Genomic DNA, 14,495 nt, shown 5'->3' with positions numbered 1-14,495 from the left:
GTATACTGTTTTACCTCTGTCTGTCCGTCCGTCCGTCAGTCAGTCCGTCCCATGAAACTTTCGTCACATTTTTCTCAGGAACTACACATCCACCCTTTCTGTAATTTGGTATCAACATTTATATATGTCAGCCATACCGTGTGATGTGTTTTCAGATTCATCACTTGACAACTTCCTGTTTACGGAACACTTGTATGATTTTACATATGATAGCCAAGTTGAAAATTTTCGTCACATTTTTCTCAGGAACTACAATACAAGGATTTCTGAAATTTGGTTTCAGGATTTATATAAGTAAGCTATACCGTGTGATGCGTTTTCAGATTCATCACTCGACAACTTCCTGTTTACCGAACACTTGCATATTTTTACACTATAATATTATCCACTTGCGGCGGGGGTATCATCAGTGAGCAGTAGCTCGCAGTTTGACTTGTTTTCATTGTTTTATATATATGTAAACTGTATATTGTGTAAAATGTTTTAAGCCATTGTCCCATATGGGCGTAACGTGCTTTTCAATAAAGTTTAAAGTTAATATGTATTGTTGACAACCAAACAAAGATCACGGTCTATTTATTAGTAAAATGCAGCGGATTTTAAGATAATTTTTTCAGATCCTATTTTCTATTATCTTGAAAAAGCATATGTTCAAGTTTCTTTAATTCTATGAACGTTATTGATTTTAATGAATATCAATCTACGACTCTATGTGAATACTAACGGCAAACCAATAAGTGCATAAATCATTTTAAAACAATGGAAAAAATGAATAAAACATTTTCAAACACCGAATTAGACAGTATATCTCTTAATCATAATAAATACTATATGTAAATGAAATTCTTATAATAACTATGACACGTTTAATGAAGTCAGAGATCTAGACCACAAGCGCTAGTCGGTGTCGGATTGAGAACACTAGTAACTAGTCGTTGCGACAACCAGCACACATGTACACGTCAGTGAGATAGCCAGTGGGACTGTGCATCAAAACAAATCTGTGAGAGAACCAACGTACTAGCACTAGTCAACGGGAATACCAGCATACATACATGAGTCGCTTAGAGAACCAGAGCACACACATGAGTCGTTGAGAGAATCAGCACGCAAGCATGAGTCGCTGAGACAACAAGAGAGATTACAAAGACGAGTCGAATTTATAACCAGCGTACAAGCACGAGTCGCTTAGAAAACAAAATGACACACACATGTCGTTGAGTGATTCAGCACATACGCACCAGTGGCGGATCCAGAACTTTTTATAAGGGGGCCCGCTCCAGGCATGCTTCAGTGATTCCCTATATAATCAACCAAATTTTTTTCCCAGGAAAGGGAGGGTCCCCCTTGGATCCGCCTATGCGCACAAGTCGATAAAAGAACCAATGAGAGCACAAGTACGAGTCGGTGAGAGAACCAATGAGAGCACAAGTACGAGTCTGTGAGAGAACCAATGAGAGCACAAGTACGAGTCGGTAAGAGTACCAATGAGAGCACAAGTACGAGTCGGTGAGAGAACCATTGAGAGCACAAGTACGAGTCGGTGAGAGAACCATTGAGAGCACAAGTACGAGTCGGTGAGAGAACCAATGAGAGCACAAGTACGAGTCGGTGAGAGAACCATTGAGAGCACAAGTACGAGTCGGTGAGAGAACCATTGAGAGCACAAGTACGAGTCGGTGAGAGAACCAATGAGAGCACAAGTACGAGTCGGTGAGAGAACCATTGAGAGCACAAGTACGAGTCGGTGAGAGAACCATTGAGAGCACAAGTACGAGTCGGTGAGAGAACCATTGAGAGCACAAGTACGAGTCGGTGAGAGAACCAATGAGAGCACAAGTACGAGTCGGTGAGAGAACCAATGAGAGCACAAGTACGAGTCGGTGAGAGAACCAATGAGAGCACAAGCACGAGTTGATGAGAGAACCAATGAGAGCACAAGAACGAGTCGGTGAGAGAACAAGATCAGAAGAACAAATATGTGAAAGCCGGACCACAGATAACGAAACTGATTACAAATAACGAATCGATGAGGAACCAGGCCACACACACGAATCGGTGAGAGATCCAGCACACAATCACGGGTCGGTGGGCGAACCAGCGAGCAGGCAAGAGCATGTGAGATAATCAGACCACAAGTAACGATTCGCGGAGACAACCAGCATACAAGCACGAATCGAACCAGCGCATATACACGAGTCGAGGAGATAACCAAATCACCAACACGAATCAGCAAACAAGTGCAAATCACTACATGTCATTTCTAAAACTTTAATTGGCTCTACTAGGTGCACTGCAGTGGATCTTGTAAAATATATTGTTCTTTAAATAATATTGGTCAAATTGAAACATATTGTAACAATCTCATAATTAAGTCTGATAATGAATAAACACATATAACCTCATGAATCTGGATTTCGGTGAAACATGGTTTAAATATTAAACTATCAATTAGGAAAGTGATACCAGGAAAAGTGCAGCTACTAAATTGAAAAATGGTTTATGTACATGTACATATCTTTTAACAAATTTGTTTGTAGTTAATTACCAAAAAAAAAATCAAAAATATTATCACGAAAACAGCTTAATTATTTTTTTTATGTTTCAAAATGATAAAATACTCACTAAGGATAGTTGACAGGCGAAGATGAAGCATAAAGGAAAAATATTCTTAAGTGAGGCTAAAATTAATCGGTCAACACTTTGGGATGCTTTTTATGAAAAAGGTATAGGAGAATTATGTTCGCTGTCTTCTTAAGTGGTATAAATAATGAATATATAGCGAAAAGTGTTGCGCAATACAAATTTAATGTTTTAATTTGAGCGTCTCTTAGTCTGACGAGTCGTGTGTAGATGAAGCGTGCGTCTTGAGTGAAAAATTATAACCCTGGCTTCTCTGATGAGATATTACAAGGTATTTCGACTGAAAACTTATGAATAATGTCAAACTGGACACTTGCAGTGACACTTGCTGTCAAGTGAGCATTTAAAACTGTCTGTAGAAAACCTTTTAACAACTGTTATTTCAAAGAAACGTGTTCCTTTTATAATTTGTCATTTGGGAGTATTTCATGCTATGTTTGTCTAAAGCATACACAAGTAGTATCCGTGCTCCTTTAATTACAGAATGGTGTAAATTTTAAAATTCAACTTGATAAAGATAACAAAGGAGTAGGTCCGGTAAGGACCGATTTTGTCCTCAAATTTCAGATTCAACGGACGAAAGATTTTGACCACTTTTTAAACACTTTTAAGTGTCTATTTCATTTTAATCAATTAATTCATGTGAAAGATTTTAACTATTTTAGTCATTAAAAACGATCCGATTCAAGCTTACATATGAAAAATCTACCAAATATGCCGAAAAATGTCACTTTTCAGATGGTTTTTGTCATAAATGAAAGTGGCCGCATCCGTGTTCATCCTCAACCTATATATATGTTATGAATTATCATCAAATACAACTTACATTTCATTATTTAGGATGAACACGAATGCGGCCACTTTCGTTTTACACGGAAATCGTCTAAAATTTAGCTAAAATGCTAGAATTATGAAGATTTCAGTAATTTAGCATAACTTATTGGTGCTAGTACCTCTCCAATAAATAACTAAAAGTTTACATTTTAACAATTTTGTAAAACTGCTATATTTTGGGGCCAAAAAGGGTCTTACTGGACCTACTCCTTTATTAATGTCTGCGTTAACAACACATTGGTATATAATATGTCGATTATTGCAAAAAGCAATTTCCTGTTTAAAGTTTTAGCTAATACCTTATACTATGCACTGTATATCTTTTTGTTTGATTCTTTTTTTAAATGCTTGATACTATTACGTGCACGGTCCCAATCTGTGATCCCATACTTTCATGTGCATGGAATAAAAATTCGCGGAGAGCAGTATTAAAAGGCAAATGCTGTTTCATTTGCAGACAATTTTGATTGGACAACGGATACACATAGAGATTCTATAACTTGTAACGATATCGCCTCGTTGTAATTATAGATTTTGGGTTGGGACTAGCTCAAGCAATAAAAACACGTCTTACGTTGACGACATTTAATAAAAGAGAGCGTAAAACAAAAAGGCGTTTCCGGACATCACTTGTACAATTCCGTAAAACATATAAAACTGAATCACACATATATAAAACATATATATCTAAATATATAACATCCCCCGGCAGAAAGAAAATTCCCAATGAATTTTTGCATATATGGAATTCAGATTCACAATCAAATAAAAATACATGATCAATATTACAATACTATCTTTCTAACTTTCAAAATATTCAAAATTCTCGATCTTTCAATATATATCTTAACGAACAAGTAACTGGTATGGATAACTTGGTGGAATAAGCATCTTGGAACAAATTGCGGAGTACTACATGTATAAAAATATCTTGCTCGTCATGAACGTGACAGTTAAATATCATATGATATAAAATACTATGAAATCACCAGAGTCCTTACTCTTATTTTGTAGATAAATGCTAAACGTGATAAAATATGCACACTTTCAAAGAGTCTCACACAAAAATACAATTCAAGATCAGCTCATAAAACTCTCATGCACTCTGAATTTCTCGTGAACCATACTACTCACAGCAATACTACTCAGGTTATTCGTGATTAACATATAAAAGTCATTGACAGATATTCATACAATCTCATTTGGTTATCTATGCCTTACTATTCCAATTTCCATGTTTTGGGGTTATTAAACTTATTTCATTACCAATCAGCACTACAGAAAAAAAAACAATGTTCATTTCATAAAATAAAATGTAGTTTCCTTTATAAAGTTTTGACAATTCGATTAAGTCTTTAACTAATCCTTGCAACTTTCGAACTTATAAAATTACACACAAATCGATAGTCATAATTCTAAATTCAAAACGGAGGGTGAAAAACAACAAGTAAATCTTCTAGCTACATGTTCTAAAGTCAATGAATTTGCCTTTCAAAAGTAATTCAGGCTAACTGCCCTTAAAGTCTAATAAAAGCTTCAATACAAAACAAAAACATGTTAATCAATCAAACAATATTATTCATGTTATCAATAATGAATACAAAATACGATATTTCAATAATCATATTTAAGTAGCAAAAATGTAAGTGATGCCGGAATCATATATAATAAACACATCAATGCATAAAAATACAAAATACAATAGGGAACATGCAATAAATGTTCATATTAATCTTTCTCTTTTGCCTCTTGGTCTTCATTTACGGATATCCCGTAAACGGATATCTTACTATGAGATAAATCTCACAAGTAATTTTGCGGTAGAATAAAATACAGACGGCACTAAAAATATCACACAGATCCTTGACGAATTATGAATATCATGAGTCGATGTTCCAAATTTCGATAAATGTGACGTTGTACATAGCTACTTAATTAAATTGTCATGAGATAAATCTCACAGACAAATAGTAACTTGTGAATATATACAGTTATATTGCGCATGTAGTCATGAGAAAACTCTCACAGACAAATAGTCTACTTGTGAATATATATTATATATTTACCGTGAGTTGTTTCGCGCATGTACTCATGAGATAAATCTAAAGAGTATATAAATGGTGGACGCTAATTAAATAAAGATGATGTTAATTCTAAATTCTAAATTCTTTATTAACTTTAAGCCTTACGGCTCATCAGTATAATCAATTACATGTACAATGTATACATATGGCATATTACAAACAATATAAACAATACGCATAATAAACAATAGATGACGTCAGAAGTTTCATCAATACAAACTATCTTTTATTACAATAAACTGTTTCTTAATTTAAAAGAGAAATGTATATACTTTCCCAAGTTACAAAGCTGTTACAAAGATGTTATGACAATAAAAATGTTTAAATTTTTGGCGGAGGTCGAGATGTTAATTTGGCCTTGGCTTTCGGTCCAAGCTGATGTTCTTGAAGCCACATAGCGTGTTGGGCTGGTTCACCAACTATATGAGCAAGATACGTTCTTTTTCCATTCATTATTTTGTGCGCTAGGAATCTTTTCACTTTTAACTGACTTGCAGACTTTGAATCGCTAGATACGTCAACCTCACTAAAATGAATGAAATTATTATCTTTGAACCTAGCGGGTAATTTCTTAGTGCGCTTTGGGCGAGACATGGTTGTACTATTTTCAACAATCAAAATATTGTCTGATTGGCTTGTATTATCAGTGTCGGGAGTATTATCAGATAAATTGTCATAATTGGTGTTTTGGTTTTCCTGAACAGGCGTATTATCCTCATTCATAGATGTATAATCTTGCACTTTAACATCGTCTAGTTTCGTATGAACAGGGTCCATAAAATATTTTGACGGATTTGGTTTTCTCACATACGCAGATTTCAGTCTATTGATATGCACTGGCTGTGATAATATTTTGTTCGTGTTTGGGTCCTTTAAGGTGTACATATGAGGACTATTTACTCTTGAGATCACATATGGACCGGCAAATCTATTCTTAAATTTTTGTCCTGACCCGGTTGGTTCTTTCGACAAATAAACATAGTCGTTTTCATGAAATGAAATATTTGGTATTTTGTCCTTATTTACTCGGTCAACCATTTTAACTTGTGAATTAATAGCATTTTTCTCGACTTCAGTACGTATAAGGTTCAACTTTTCACGTTGCTGTTTGAGATACGCATGACAATCTTTAGGTACAGACGAAAAGTCTGTGTCCTTAATATGCAAAGACAACGGAAAGTGGGGTCTTTTCCCATACACTATTTCAAAAGGCGAAAATCCAACACTTTGGTTTGGCGTATTGTTCATCGAAAATACTATTCCCGGTAATACATCCTCCCATGGTTTTCCTTTTACAATAAACGGTGTTAGTCTTTCCGATAAAGTTCTGTGAGGTCTCTCACATGCTCCCAAACAATGATGAGCGAAGCTAGGGGTATATTCCTGAATAATATCCAATAAACGACAAACTTCTCGGAAACATTTACCAATAAATTCCGATCCTTGATCACTAACGATAGTTCGGCAAACTCCAAATTGCGTGACTAATTTAAAAAGAGCATTTCCGACTGTTAACGGATCAGTGTTAGGTATCGGCTCTGCAAACATGTATTTACTAAATAAGTCAATTGCAGTAAAAATGTAAGAATTGCCACTTCGAGAGACAGGGACGGGTCCATATTGAAGATCCATTTCCCAAACTTCAAATGGTGCACACGGCGTAGGAAATGATGTAATGGACGCTTTTGTTTTTAGTGTGGTATTTTTCCTGCTTTGACATTCATGACATGAACGAATATAATCAGTTACTTTTTCACTCAAATTCGGAAAATAGTACTGTTCTTGGATTAAATCAAGAGTATTTTGTATACCACAACACTGAAAAAAATAACTAGTAATCTCTACTAGGTTAACTAGTAAACTTACTGTCCATGAGATTACTAGGCCAGAAGTATATTTACTAGCCTACTTAGTAACTATACTAGGCCATCAAAGTAAACTTACTAGGCTACTTAGTAATTATACTAGGAGTCCCTAGTAATTTTGCTAGACTGCTTGGTGACTTTACTAGTCTGAATAAGTATTTTTACTACCTTTTAGTAACATAACTAGGTCCTCCTAGTGGCATATACATGGTAAGACTAGTGATTCTACTAGCTTCAAGTAACCCTACAAACATTTCCTAGTAGGAATACCTCCTTCAGCTAGTAACTTTACTAGCTATAAGTACTTGTACCAGGTCATCCTCGTGTGGTTCTTTTTCGTACCTACATGTAGCAATGTTACTGAGTTGAGGATTCTTTTCTGCATAGTTTCATAGCAGTGCAATTTCTAACAGCTTTTTTCTATTGTACTGGTACAAAGTTCAAAATGATAAATCCAATATTTTTAAGAAGGGGGACTGCCATAAAAGGGGACTCACTCAAGTCATAGTTCAATTTTTCACTGTATTATCAATGAATTTTCCCCATGAAAGGGGCCTTAATCCATCACTCAGTAAAATCATCAGGAATCAGGAAGCTTCTAGGTAGGTATAATATGTGTTTGTGATCTTTCTATTCAAGAAACACAATGACTATAGCAATAATTGTAAAAGATAAATATACAACAATGACCTGAAAAGACTAGCAAAAACTTCGCAATAGGTCAGAATATCCTCAATACGAATTGACTTATAATGTATACTTTGGTTGGTAATGAATGCAGATAAAAATTTGTTGCATAAGTAGTGATAATTGACCTTCAATGTCAATAAAGACAAAACTATTTCTTTTCACTCCTTGTTCTTGCTGTTTTCTCTTTCATATATTCTCACTTAAATTTCGCCATGTTAGGCCTGAAAGCTTTACAGTTACCTTACTAAATTTGTCAGTGTGTGAGGTTCAGCATAATAATTTTTAAGATAAATCCTACATATTTTATTTACATAAGATGCACAATACATTTGAGTAGACTATACAACGTAGTTGTTTTCAATTATAGGAAAAGGTGTCCAACCAACAACATTACAAACAAATGGGTAACATGTTCTCAATTTACTTCAAAGTAACCATTTAAATTCACGTTTCAAAACCACTAATAAGCTGTTCCCTAATCAATATTAACAATACTTCATACATGTATTTAGAATATTTAGTTTACAATTCTAAAGTTATTTCAATGAAAAAAATTTAAAACGTCAGTTTAATAAATTACAACCCATCTAGTTATTGTATGGGCCCCTGTTTAAAAAAATCCGCTCTCCCTGCAAAACCAAAATGAATAAACACTCATTCGAATATTTATTTAAAAAAAAAAGAACAAAGTAAGATTTATCAGTTATTTTATGTCTTCCTACTTCCAATGACTTCAAAGTTTACATTTTAAAATACTTAGAAGTAAAAATAAAATTGTCAGGAAGTAAGTATACAGATTGTACCTAACAGTTTATAACTTTATAAAGCATGATCACTTATTATTTTTTAAAGCACTGTAAATTTTAGTTTGAGCAAACAGATCCAACTCAATGTCACCCCTCTAGAGCACCAGGATCTAAATACATGTCACCCATCTCATATAGCACTAGGATCTAAATTATTTTCACCGTTTGCTCCTACATTGAAATTATATATTATGAAACTTTGTTTTATCTTATTTTGACCTTAATAAACTTGAACAGGACTAGGTCAAAACTGATTTTATAGTCTTAATCTATTGAATTATAATATTGGCTTGTAATACTTTTTAGATGAATGAATAAGTTGACACAAAAGTTTGTTAACATTTTCAAGGAACTGGCATGTTTACAGATATCACTTTCTCAAAATTGTTTATACTATACATGTATGTCATATATCACAACAAAAACAAATAATCATACTTGTACTGAAACATCAATAGATATAAATATAAATGTTCATTATATAAAAGTTTTCATGCTATATGTATCTGCATTGTTACATCGAAGGTCCCAATTCTGGTGTGAACTTGATGGGAGAGCGGACTCCTATTGACGACCTTGGTGAGCTGTTTTAAAGCTCTCAACTGACTTGGCTCACACTACGTCTTCTTTCAATGAATCACAGTTTTGAAGAAGAATGAGTTTTTAAATTACTCGTTTTCACAGTTTGTTGTTTCAATAGCCTTAACCAAATTTGTAAATAATCACGTTCAAAGTCTGCAAAGCATGTCGGCTTGATGTTCCTTTTAGTAAAGATTGCTTGTTACATTGTACCAATAATTTGTCAGGTTTGGATAGCTGGGACCATACCCTCAACCACTTTGTACAGTAATACTAGTCTTTGGCTTGTTCTTGTAAATTGTAGGTTTTTCAAGTTCCAGTAAGTGTTGCATGTTGGTGGTCGATCATTCTTATCTAAATTTATCATCCCCTGTGATTTTTTCAGAGCCTGAAATTATACAAATATCCGGCATATTAAAACTACATGTAGTGTTGTTTATTAATTAATATAGATTACCTATAACTCTACTGTCAATTTCTACTAATACATTGTATTTAAAAAAAAAAATATTTCACTTTGTTTCTTATGTGTGATAGGTGAGTCATCATGTCAGACATATAGAGATACACACACTGTATGTGCTTTTTTTTTTAAAGCTTTTTAATGCAATTGCATACAAGTATTTAAAGTAAAACATTAACGAGTCAGTGGCTGACCCAGGAATTTTCATAAGTGGGGGCCCACTGACTGACCTAAGACGGGGACGGCTCCAGTCATGCTTCAGTGAGTCCCTATAAAAGCAACCAAATTTTTTCCCAAAAAGGGGGAGGGGTGCCACCCCTCCCCTAAATCTGCCTCTGCGAGTTTAGTATGTTTGCATTAATAATAAATCTACAATTATACTGCTATACAGAGAGTTAAAATACTGGCAAAAAAAATAATTGTCCCAGAGCCATGTTAAACTTTAAAATATACTTTTATAAATATTTTTATATTTAATTAAAAAAAACAGTTAAGGCATCACCCTTTCTAATCCAGTGTTGGTAAATTATCCAAAAAAAATTAGTAAATTAAGAAAAATTGTATTAGCCTTTCTTTCTACATTCATCTTGAAGCTAAGAGACGGTCAGCTTTTTAGAAAAGCTATAACTTGTTTGAAATTAGAATGCATTTGTGCACTAATGTCAAGATGCAAGTGTACACCTACATGGTGCATGTATGTCATCAAGTACATTCTGTAGTGCTTTCAATTGTTTCTCAATTTCATATTTGATGTGAAAATATTGAAGATATACCATGTATTGACTGTGTTTAAAGTTTTGGCAGTTTCATTTTCTCACTACATGGGCGCAGCCATATCATATTCATAACGAGGCGCACTTTAATTATATAATCATAAAACGTTTCGCATTGAAGTTACGGTTTTCTGTGGTGAAATAGAAGGATTATTAATGGGGGGTCATTAATTAGTTTTCGTATTAAAAAAAGAAGAAAATGTGTTAAAATTATAATAACGAAATCTGCATCTTGTAAATCTTAACTTAAATAGATAAAGTTTGTTCCACGTGTCACAATGTTAGCTTGACCTTTCCTGTAGTACATTTTATTTACGTGAAAGGCGAATTCTAATGCAACAATGTTTGTAACGTTCAATTTGATTGGATAACGTCACTTTCTTACATGGCATCAATAAATTATTGACAATTGATGCTATGGGATGTCCGCGCAAGCGCAGAAGGCACATGACAGATTTTAAATACATTTTTAAACGTTGTTTTCTGTCAGTTTCATTAGAATGGAGATAACAATATTGTATTTTAAGCTCCGACGGCATCAATTTGGGATTTGATGGTCGCAAATACCCGTTTACTGTCTCCGCTAACGCGTCGCCAGTAAACTTAATTTGCGACCGTCAAATCCCCAATTGATGCCGTCGGAGCTTAAAATACAATACAGTTATCTCCTAAATGATGTGGTTCTTTTTTTGTGTAAACAAGTTAAGCCGATAAAATAAAACACAACTTAGTTAAAATACTTACAGCTTTTCAATGAATCAGGCCAAAAATCACCCAGGTTCTTTATTCGTTTGATTGCGGCCATCACTTCATGTACAACAGAACTTGGCCACGCGAATATGATATCGTCCGGCGGGAAATCCTGTTATCAGTTGCACAGCTGGTTCCTGGTAATACGAGGCATCCACGATAGTAAACATACTAGTCTAATTAGTTGTTTGATAATCTACTAGGGACTTTTAATGAAGTACTAGCCAAACTAGTAATAGTTACTAGGTATTTTTTTCAGTGAATGTCCACCTAATGTCGAATCATGATGTAATGCAATTATTGTTTTCAGTGAAATTTCCGGGACAACTAGCTGAAAATTATTCATTGTTTTTGCACGCACTGATTTCCTATTTCGTGTATGAAATAATATTCCATTGATCAAGTGAAAATTTGGTATTAATAAAAGAAGTCTGCGGGCTTCTTTCTGCAGCTTTGATAGTTCGTTTCTTTCAAGATACTGAATTAACGGTCTGCAGTTTGTGTCATTGCGCTGCAATTCATGTATCGACTCTATACTAAATCCCTTTTCCCTAAAAATGTCAATCGATTTCAAAATATTTACATTTGGATCACTATCAATACCAGTATCAGAGTCTCGTTTGTTGGTATAATTGTTCGTGATTTCATTTTCACTAATATAAGTAACCTGCGTTTCATTAACGTCAGTCGTTTGCTCAAATATTTTGTCTAAATCCTGTACATTATCACTTGCAGTGCTTTGATTAAATATTTTGTCTGACTTTTCATTTTGAGAACTTTCAGTGCTTTGATTGAAAAATGTTGCATCACATTGAGAAGTAGCACTATCAGTACTTTGATCAAATATTTGATTCGATTTTGGTTTAGTCGACTGAGTGATTTGTTGATAAACTTTTTCAAACTGGTTCAACTGATCAGAAATCGATATTTGAGTATGCTTTGAGTCACAATCTGTCAGTTTATTCAAAGGTTCTGATTTTTGCACTACGTTATATTTCTTTCGTGGGTAAAGTTGTATCGTTTTTCGCGGTTTACGTTTCTTCGCTACACGTGCAAACTGTTGATCAATGTCTTCAGTGTCGGCATCATATTCATTTTGTGGCGGTAATAATACATTTTTGCGTGAAACACTATTATCGACGGTGTACATCGGAACTGTCACAGACATAGCAATATTGTTCAATTGTAAATTTTTACTGTCGCTAGTATCCGAGTCATGTAATAAAGTGGTCAATTGAATACCTCCTGGAACAATTATTTGACCTGTATTTTCCGGTTCATATGGGAAGTACGGATCTTGCTCGTCTGGACTTTCGAAGGCGTTACTAGTCTCTTGCGTGCATCGTGACAAAGCATCCGGAACTTGCATTTCCCTCGCAGGTTTGTATTGAATTTCGAAATTATATTGCTGCAAAATAGCAATCCATCGCTCATAAATGGCGCCTTTCAGTTGGTTGCCAAATAGCGGTTTCAATGCTTGGTGGTCGCATTCTATAACAAAAGGCTTTGTTCGTAGGTATGATGAACATTCTAAAACGGCGGTAACCATGCCAAGTAATTCTAGCTTTGTTGGGCCATATGATTTCTGCCATTTACTAAGTGCCTTAGATCCGAATCGTATAACACGAATTTCATCAGTTTCGCTCATTTTCTGATATAGCACGTAACCAATCCCCTTACAACAAGAGTCTACAGCAAGTCTAAATGGTAAATTGAAGTTTGGAAAGGCCAGAATAGGAGAATCTAGCAGAAGTGATTTAACATTCTGAAATGCACGCTGTTGTTCATCGGTCCAGCTAAAACGTTCATATTTCTTTAAAAGTCTCGTCAGAGGTTCCATTTCAGCACTGAAATTTTTTATGTATTTCCGAAACCAATTAAATAAACCAACAAGGCGGCGCAACTCTTTCACATTTTTTGGTATAGGATAATCAACGATGGCCTGAACACGGTCCGGTGGCGGCTCAATTCCTTTATTTGAAATTTTATGACCTAAGTATATACAAGAGTTCTGAGCAAAGGTACACTTTTTGGGTCCCAGCTTTAAACCAGCATTCGAAAGTCTCTGAAAAACGTTCCGTAAATCTTCAATATGCTGATCGAATGTTTCGGATGCAATAAGGATATCATCAAGATAGCACAAACATGATTTAAAAGTTAATCCTTTAAGTACTTTATCCATCAACAGTTGAAAAGATGCTGGGGATGAGCTCAGTCCCATCGGTAATCTTAAAAATTTGAAAGTACCAAAACAGGTATTAAAGGCTGTGTAACGTTGACTATCTTTTGAAATCGGTAACTGAAAAAATCCAGATGATAAGTCTATTGAAGTTAGAAAATTCGGTGTTTTTGTAGAAAACGATTCAGTGAGATCTTGTAAATCAGGAATTGAATAAGAAAAGTGTTGAGTCATGGAATTTAAATACCTAAAGTCACAACAGAAACGAAATTTTGACAAACTAGTCTCTTTCGATGAATGTCTTTTAAAAACAGCAAATATTCTCATTAAATTGTCTCCTAATAATCTTTTTAGGGTCACTCCACCATGTAACGATATCGCCTCGTTGTAATTATAGATTTTGGGTTGGGACTAGCTCAAGCAATAAAAACACGTCTTACGTTGACGACATTTAATAAAAGAGAGCGTAAAACAAAAAGGCGTTTCCGGACATCACTTGTACAATTCCGTAAAACATATAAAACTGAATCACACATATATAAAACATATATATCTAAATATATAACAAACTACAAAAAAAGTCGAGGGCGGATCACGACATTTTCAAAAAGGGTTTCAAACCATATGTCCCAATTCAACATTGATTGTAGATAGGGGTTTAACCCTGAAACACCTCTCTCCTGGATCCGCCACTGAAAATACTGTTTTCAAATCATAGTTTTGGAATTATTACATTACATAGAATTTCTATTATTTCACAATCTGATAGACCGAGCAACAAATCAGGCTGCACGTGCTCTCGGTAACAACATTAAAAAAAATGCATGGA

General features: G+C 34.6%; 1 protein-coding gene and 1 long non-coding RNA gene across 2 annotated transcripts in view; one reads left to right on the top strand and one right to left on the bottom strand.

Annotated features, from left to right (window-relative positions):
- LOC134692659 (uncharacterized) overlaps positions 1-14,495 on the top strand; it is a 30,222-nt gene that overhangs the window by 9,192 nt on the left and 6,535 nt on the right. The gene's annotated exons all lie outside the window — the stretch shown is intronic.
- LOC134692656 (uncharacterized) lies at positions 8,405-11,747 on the bottom strand. Its single transcript, XR_010102250.1, has 2 exons — positions 11,482-11,747; positions 8,405-9,889 (listed from the first exon to the last, which is right to left on the bottom strand). It is a non-coding gene; the product is annotated as an uncharacterized LOC134692656 (long non-coding RNA).

This window comes from Mytilus trossulus, chromosome 12 (assembly GCF_036588685.1).
Source record: "Mytilus trossulus isolate FHL-02 chromosome 12, PNRI_Mtr1.1.1.hap1, whole genome shotgun sequence".
In the NCBI taxonomy this organism is placed as follows: domain Eukaryota; kingdom Metazoa; phylum Mollusca; class Bivalvia; order Mytilida; family Mytilidae; genus Mytilus; species Mytilus trossulus.
The sequence above is the reverse complement of the archived record's forward strand: the minus strand, read 5'-3'. Positions and strand labels throughout refer to the sequence as shown.